This window comes from Ascaphus truei, chromosome 7 (assembly GCF_040206685.1).
Source record: "Ascaphus truei isolate aAscTru1 chromosome 7, aAscTru1.hap1, whole genome shotgun sequence".
Classification (NCBI taxonomy): Eukaryota; Metazoa; Chordata; class Amphibia; order Anura; family Ascaphidae; genus Ascaphus; species Ascaphus truei.
The window spans coordinates 3,110,735-3,119,796 of record NC_134489.1 but is presented as its reverse complement, the minus strand read 5'-3'; positions in this window follow the sequence as shown (position 1 = coordinate 3,119,796).

Sequence of the window (9,062 nt, the reverse complement as noted above, 5' to 3'; positions counted from 1 at the left end):
AAAAACCAAATATTGCCAGCTTCCAAATTTGGTGACGCAACGTCGCTCCTTTGCATTGTCGCTGTTGCGCTTACTATAAGCGCACGCGGCAGCGGCAATGTATGTTTTTGGGTGACGTCGCCCGTCTCGGGCACTATACGCACGGCCTTATGCAGTCCAGTTCCGGTGTGCCTCACGCTAGCGTCATGCAATCGATGCAGTACAGTGAAAAAAAGGCGGCGCACAGCTGGCAAGGATTGGGGCTACAATTCAGGAACCAAGTTTAAAAACAACTTTAATTAATCAATTGACATGGAAGATGCAGGTGTGTCACTAACGCGTTTTGCGCGTTCAGAGCTTTATCATAAAGCGCTGAATGCGTGAAATGCGTTAGTGATTCGCCTGCATTTTCCATGTTGTCACCTGATTTAATTTAAGTTGTTTTAAAACTTGGTTCCTGAATTGTAGCCCCAATCTTTGCCAGCTGTTCTCCGACTTTTTTTCACTGTACTGGATCGATTGCAAACTGTACACAGATTGTGTCAGTTTCATTGGGTGGTGCATCGGCTTACGATTAGGCGAGTGGCAATAGTTGGCGCTAGGGAGGCAGATTATGCTGTCTCAGTGTGTCACTTTTCCATACACTCCAACTGTACCTATTTAGGAGCTACACTGCATGTTTTGGGGTCCTGCAAGACCAGCTGTACCTTTTGAAACAACGTGTTTTTTTTGTGTATGGTAAGCTGCATAGGTTTGGGGACTTCCATCCAGCACAAGTAGAGGAACTACAGTGGTGCCTATTATGTGGAAAATCCACATAATGCACCAGGTCTTTGGTGGCGTAAATTTATAAGCCTCACAATTTGCGGAAAATGCATTTCACGCAAACGGAAAGTGGAGCAGTGTGTCAAAACAAACTTCTATTCACACTTTGTTTATATATTTCCCACTTTATTTTTGGTCTAGACACCAAAAATGCACTGATGTGGGAACCAGTAGACTGGTATTTCTGTATATTGTCCAGGATAAAACAAAGAACAAAAAAGCCCAATGCCACTTTTAATCATAGTATATGTGTATTAGTATTTTATCTGGTAGTGTTAGGACCTGTGAGCAAAGGGTTAAACTAAATAACCCTTTTTCAAGAGAATATATAAGTATTGTACTGTGTATTTTTGTCATATTGGAAGTGGCATTGGGCTTTTTTCTTTGTTTTATGCATCCGCCACGCTCAGTAGCACTCCTTTTTGACACTTGTATACATACTGTATATATATATATATATATATATATATATATATATTTTTGTGGTTCCCAAAATGAGCTTCTTGGGGTTCTGTGTGTTGTTCAACTTATTGTCCAGGATAAGTGATACCAATATTGTTACTTTATTATCTATCAACATGTAACCAGCAAAATAAATATATATCTATATTCACATGTCTTAGACAGGTCTGCAAACCTACTTCTTGCCATTATCACCTAGCATATAGTGCTTCAACTGCAGCAAGGGATTCTGGGAAATTACATGCAAATGAGCACACAGTGCCACCTTTTGTCTCAAGTCCACATTAGATGGAAAACCATTAAGCCAATGCATGCAACACAGCTTTTAAACATAGCCTCGGGTGAGATGCAAAGCCATTAAACCCACTCACAGACAGACTTTCAACCTTGTGGGTCTCATCAGTGTGAGGTTGGTTGTACTGGTTTTGCCATTTGAGACATGAGTAGGTCTTCACCACACATTATTTAAGCTATGGTGGGTGAAAAAGTGACTAAAAACCCTCCACCGTATAGCATAAAAAAATATTACTTGTGTATTGTATGTCTTTATATAGCGCCATTAATGTACATAGCGCTTCACAGTAGTAATACACGTGGTAATCAAATAAATAACAGGTCATGGGAATAAGTGCTTTAGCCATAAAAGTAACATTAAGGAAAAGGAGTCCCTGCTCCGAGGAGCTTACAGTCTAATTGGTAGGTAGGGAGAACGTACAGAGACCGTAGGAGGGAATTCTGGTAAGTGCGTCTGCAGGGGGCCAAACTCTGTATCGTGTCCAGTATAATCCACAGTGCTATTCATATGCTTCTTTAAGCAAGTGTGTCTTAAGGTGGATAGAGAGGGTGCTAGTCGGGTATTGAGGGCATTCCAGAGGTGCAGGGCAGTAAGTGAAAAAGATTTAAGGCGGGAGAGGGCTTTAGATGTGAGCACACTCACATGTCTTAGACAGGTCTGCAACCCTGCTTTTCACCATTATCACCTAGCATACAGTACTTCCACTGGGAAATGACATGCAAATATATATATATATATAGATGTAGCCAGGGTACCCGAAGCTTCCAGTTTACCTCTGCGCTGTGTGGGGGGCGGCCACGTCGCCGGGGGCTCCCGGAGGTATTGTTGCAGGGCGCCGCCATGTTGTGTTTAGTTGCGCATGTGGAAGAGACTTGCGGCGACCCCTTCCGATGGTTCGCGCAGGATAGAAGCACGCGAAGCGGGACCAATCAGGTACAGGCTCTGAGCTGGGACTACAATTCCCATGAGCCTCAGCAGGATTGCGAGCTGTCAGGCAGCCAATAGGGCTAGAGAGTTGCTGGCAGAGAGGAAAGGGAAGCATGCAGCGGAGACCACGCTAGCCAGTGGGTCCTGGGAGAGCAAGGGGGGAAAAGGTGTGTAGTGCAGAGGGTCAGTAACCCACTGTGTAGGCCAGGATATTCCCCTAGGCCCCAGTGCAGGCCCTGAGTCACCACCAGCTTGTGGTACTGCAGGGAACAGCCCTAGATAGGGACCGTACCCATTTACTGATAGTAGCAGTCAGGGACACAGCATCTTCCTGAGCTATATGGTGATCTGTAGTTTGGGATCAGACTACATTGCGGAGTCAAGACTCGTGAGAGACCTCCCTGACAGTGAGGGACTACTTGTGAGAGACGACGCTGGATCTGCGGATCTTTTCGAAGTATCAGCGACCGGGTGCTGGAGCGCCCGGCAGGTATTATTATAAGTGCACCAACACTGGTACCTGCAGGCGCTGATCCCGCCTTGGGGGTGGGTTCTTTGGGGACACTGGGGGGTTAAGTGACCAAGGAACTGGTTCAGTACATTGGACCCGGTGTGGGGTGCACACGGTGGTGGAAGAGGGACACTACTCCAGGGGGGAGCGTGGCCAGAGCCACCAGTACAAGGTTACTCTATTCAAGGTTAATCATATATTGTGTGTATGCTATTCTAGTACTGTCAAGGTTATTGATCAGCTATATATATATATATATATATATATATATATATATATAAACCTTGAGAAAGGTCCCGTGTGGAGGACCGAAACGTTGGTTACTATGTCTCACTGAATACAATACTTTTTTGACAACCTTGTGGAGTGCTGCCTCTGATATTCGCTCATACGGTATCGTATCACTTAGAGAGAGAGAGAGAACGAAAAGAAAACAGCGCGGCTCCCATAGCATAATACTGTGATTTAATAATTAAAATATACAGTGGCACCGCCTTTAGTCTAAATCGGCTAGATCCGCGATTTTCAGATTATCCCGGTTATGTGCGGTTTTGTGTCGTTTTCGCCCGGAGTGAACTGCGTATTTTCACGCTCGTGATATTAGCATTTTATTCTCGCTGTCTGCAATACTGCAATGCCGTGTAAAAACTCAGGGGGGTGTTTGCGAGCTGTTGTCTTGGAAGTCTAATACCTTCGCGGTTCAACCTACGTCAGTACACAGTCTGTGTGCGCGCGCAGTAATTGTAAATTTCCATATTTAAAATATACATGCATTTGCGGTGCTGTGCTGCTGTACAGTATGTCTCATTTGAAAATTGTTGAAACGCATAGGCGTGTACAGTACTGTAACAGTGTCACATTTCTGCATATACAGCGCTCTCCCCTCGCTCAGGATAATTAACTGCACTGCAGGGTATTTCAACTTCTTATCTTCTGTGCAATGCAGTACATCTCTCCCACACCATTCCTTTGAACGTGTGTCTGGTTTCAATCACATTCCTGCTTGACAGCAGGAATTTACTGTGCATGCGCCTGTAACTTCGCCCACCACTGCTTGCTTGCCTGAGTGAGTGACCAAAAAAAAAAAAGTAAGAATTTTTTTTTTATTGTAATTTTTTTTCCACAAGCCTGCAAAAACCATCTTACTTAGCTTTTGTCTGCGACCCTGTGCGTTTGACTGCACATGGTTGATTTGTGTGCTTTTTACGTACTGTGTTTGGGGGTGTATTATTATGATGAACTGCCTTTTGAAATTAAATTATGTCTTTAGCTTTGAACTTCATGCGGCTGTCTTTAATTTTTGGAATCTTGCCATTGTGTTTTGAATCTGTCCATAGCCGAGCTTCAAAGCCTCACTGCGCCTGCGTGTAATCCTTGTTCAGATGGGAGCTATTTAGCTGCTTAGCTGCTTACTGCACATGAGTCACCCAAACCCCCTCTCCACAGAGTCATTCGACAGACACCTGCACAGAGTCATTCATTTTCTGAAGTTAGTCATTGTGTTTTTAATCCGTCCCTAGCCGAGCGTCAATCGCCTCACTGCGCCTGTGTGTACTCTAAGCCTCTTTGAGATGGGAGCTAGCTGCTTTCTGCGCATGAGTCACCCAACCCCCCTCCACAGAGTCGTTATTTTTCTGAATCTTGCCATTGTGTTCTTAATCCGTCCATAGCCGAGCTACAGTACTGAACAAAGCCTCACTGCGCCTGCGTGTAATTCTCTTTGAGACGGGAGCTTTGAGGCTTTGTTTACGGCAACGTTTTGGAAAATCCCTTCTCGAATTTGATTTGCACAGAGCATCACCTTGATATTATAATAATAATAGCATGTTTTTGTATAGCGCTTTTAGTTACAATATACGTAGCGCTTTCCAGAGACATTTTGCAGGCACAGGTCCCTCCCTGTCCCGTGGAGCTCACAATCTACTGTATGTTTTTGGTGCCTGAGGCACAGGGAGATAAAGTGACTTGCTTTTTATGTACTGTATTTGGGGGTTGTATTTGGGGGTTTATTTATCAAATTATGATGAACTGCCTTTTGAAATTACTGTACTCTACTCTACAGTATGTAATTTCTTTGAACTGCAGCACAACTAATCCTTCATCCCTCCCCCACGCACACACAAACTCTTTTCGACAGACACCTCCACAGAGTCATTCATTTTCTGAAGTTAGTCATTGTGTTTTTAACCCGTCCCTAGCCGAGCGTCAATTGACCCAGAGCACCTGCGTGTACTCTAAGCCTCTTTGAGATGGGAGCTAGCTGCTTACTGCGCATGAGTCACCCAACCCCCCCCCCCCCTCTCCACAGAGTCATTCGACAGACACCTCCACAGAGTCATTCATTTTCTGAAGTTAGTCATTGTAGAGGGAGAAAGGGGGTGGCCCGGTATTAAAGGGGTTGCACCCCATTTGGCCATCCCCTGACCTCACCAGAGAGACAAGGGGTTAACTGGGCTGAGGTCCAGAAATGTGATTTAACCCTTGTTATGACATGAAAATGTGTATTCCCGTTACCATGCTTTATTGTAATATCTGGTTTAATCAGTGTCTGCATCACACACACACTAGGATCCATCTGGGAGTACAAGGGTTAATAGTTCTTTAGTGATTATAGCCCTTTGTGTAATTTTCCCGCCTTTTCAGGCACCATTTTGCAGGGTCCCATAGGCCGCCATTGGAGCTCCATGCGTTTCAATGGCGAATCTTGCTGTTTTGGTCCTGTTTCCTGTGAAGACCAGCAGATGGCGTCCGAGAGGAGGAGCGGCGGTTTCCCATTGTATGTCAATGGGCCCATTGACTTCAATGGAGATTCCTCGAAGGAGCTTTCCAGGAACGAGTTGGCTGCCGTCCAAACCGCAAAACCGCAAAGCGGATACTTTTTCAATAAGAGAGCTTTGATCACTTAGCAGTTAAGTTCAACGACAAGTGGCGTGGGAATAAACAGTTCTAGAGCCACCAGAAATAAAATTCTTTTTGCCCCTAGTTCCTAGGCCTCCCCCCACTCGACCACAACCGGGTCCCCGAATCCTGGACCCCCGATAAGGGTCAAACCGAGAAGAGCGGGTCGCGCCATAGGTTCCAATGGCGACCGCAGAAACAGCTCAAGAAAACGGCTAAGTGTAAAAAGCTGAAATTTAGGAATCCATATCTCCGGTTCCGGAGGGTCCAGAGGGCCAGGGTTTGGGGTACCTGTAGTCACTGCTCCGGCATCGCTGCAGAACCATCCTTGACCCTCTTGGACCAACCCGACGGAGTATGGACCCCCTTGAAAGTTCGGGACTTTTCCCATAGACTCCAATGGCGGCCAAGTCTATGGCGGCGAAGCCCGTTGTTTTCAATGGGGATTTAGTGAAAAACCGTGATTTAATTTACAGCGGAGTTTATTGCATTAAAATAGGAAACGGTTTAAGGTGTATTTGTGTAACTCCGGTTCCGAGGGTCGTAGCAAGTCGCAAATTGGACCCTAGGGTGTCCCAGTTCCGGCATTGAGAACTGGGAAGTTTGGACCCGCTGGACCCAACGGAACCGGTATTTTAATATGTTTGTGTTTTATCTTTAATACTGTGTCCCAAGGTATGGACAGAAACCAGAGGAAATTCCTTTGGCCATAAGGCAGCAGATGGCCAGGGAAGCGCCCTAATGTCTAGAATTTAAGTGCTGTTCAAAGGGGTTTATCACATACACTGTTTACAGGAGGGCGGAGATGACTCAAACCAGAGCAGGCTGTAAGTGTCCCATTTCACACCTTACAACAAAGAGTATCGTGCCAGAAATTCCATTTAGTAGACTGGCTGGCATTCCTGATGCAAATGTGGGACTACAGAAATGAGACCCCAGAGTTCTAATGCGCATGTGCCAACTAGCAGGGGGGCATGTATCAAAATGGGTTCCCACGTTAGAGAGTGGCTACAGGTAATTGAAAACCAATCACCTGTACTTAATGTTAAGGATAGGATTACAAAACATATATAAACTGTGGTAATCCCTATACCCATTGTCTTCTGATATCATCTTGATTGTACCTGATTGCGAGAGAATTGCTATGCAACATACTTCTCATCCCCCATCCCCAAAGTAAGTGTACTTCTTGTCTGTTACTGTACTATATTGTGTGTTCACCTATCCAAAGGAATAAATATACTTTATTATATCTAAGCCTCGTTCAGTTCAAACCCAGTTATTTGGTGTAAATTACAACCTGTCATAAGCTATCGTGACAGGCATTGTGTTTTTAATCCGTCCCTAGCCGAGCGTCAGTCGCCTCACTGCGCCTGCGTGTACTCTAAGCCTCTTTGAGATGGGAGCTAGCTGATTACTGCACATGACTCACCCACCCCCCCCCCCAACACTTTGAGGCTTTGTTTATGGTAACGCTTTGGAAAATCCCTTCTCGAATTTGAAATGTAAATCTGATTTGCACAGCATTGTGGGAATTGAGAGTAAAAAAAAAACATTAACTGATTCATGTTGTTTTGACATTCACTCTTATACTGTGGTGGGGGGGGGGTGGTTGTCAATGATTATGATTACAAGGAATGTGAATAAATATTTATTTTATTTCATCAGGAACAAAAAAATACAAATATAAAAATAATCATGAATAATACATTATGCAGTCTTTATTAAGTTCTTCTGGCAGATTGAAATTGGATAAACATTTAGAAAACATTTGTAAAACATGGAGAAACATGAATTATGCACATTTATAAGAATATTATGTAATAATATATATACACTGTAATGTATAATATAGGTATACTGTATATATATACTGTATATATACAGTATACTGTACATAGTAATATTATTTTTTCCATCGTTATCTTGTTCCTCATTCCGTGTACAGTACAGTAGTTCATTGAGAGAGGAGAGGTTTTGTGTACATCAATACTGCTGTTTATATACTGTACTTTTGACTGTACAAACAGATTAGACTGGACACAACACCCCACCTCCCCCCAGGCCACCCTTTTTTCCTGAAACGACAAGAAAACAAAAAATTAGTGCAGTTACTGTATGTGCGTACTGTATTATGGCATTGTGTGATATGTAGTACTACTTTAGATGGCTGGTGCTGCTTTCTCTGAAAAGAAAAAAAATGACCAGTTAGTAGACAGTTACTGTACTACTGTCAAACTAGTCTACTGTATACTGGAACTACTGTACTGTATACTCTGACTACTGTTAAATACAACTGTATGTAACCTGATGGCTGGTGCTGCTCTCTCTGTAAAAAAAAAACTGTAACTACTGTACTGTATAGTCTGATTGTTGGGAAAGAAAAAATCTGTGCCATACTTACCTGTATCATACTGTACTTACAATACTACTGCACAGTACTACTTTCCTGATGCTTGCCCATTACGTGCGATCACAATGGGCAACACAGTTGCAATGTGGTCTATATATTTATTGTAGCGTTCCACGGTGAGTACATCGTTCCAAAAACTCATTATGCCTTTCAACAACTCGTCCTTTTTGGAGGGTTTCACCACTTTCCGGATATGGTCCTTCAGCTGATGCCAGACCATTTCGATCGGATTGAAGTCTGGCGATCTGTCATTGGAAAAAAAGGACAATTAGTTTAAGAGATACAGTACACCGTAAAAACAGTGGGGGGAAAATGAGACACGGTCTACTGCACATACTCCGCTGGCGTCTTCACCCAGTTGATACCGCGCTCAAGGATATGCGCTGTTGACGCGGTGTGCTTCGGATCGTTGTCCTGGTAGAAGCGGTGACCATCCGGGAACTCGCGTGTGATATATTGCACTATCTCAGGGACAATGTTGTCTTGGAAGAAAGCTTTATTCATTATTCCTATAGCAAGAAAAGAAAAGTGCTCAATAAACTGCACAATAGTACAGTACAGTGCATACAGTAAGGTTACACTAGTAAAGAACAGTGCATAAGGCTACATTATATTTGATATATTTTACCTTCAAAGATGACAATGCATCCTGGTCCACGCCTAGAGATGGCTCCCCACACATGCAGCTTCACGGGGTGTTTTGGCCGCGGCTTCAAAGATATGCGGCCTTTTTTGTGGAATGCAAAGCTTGC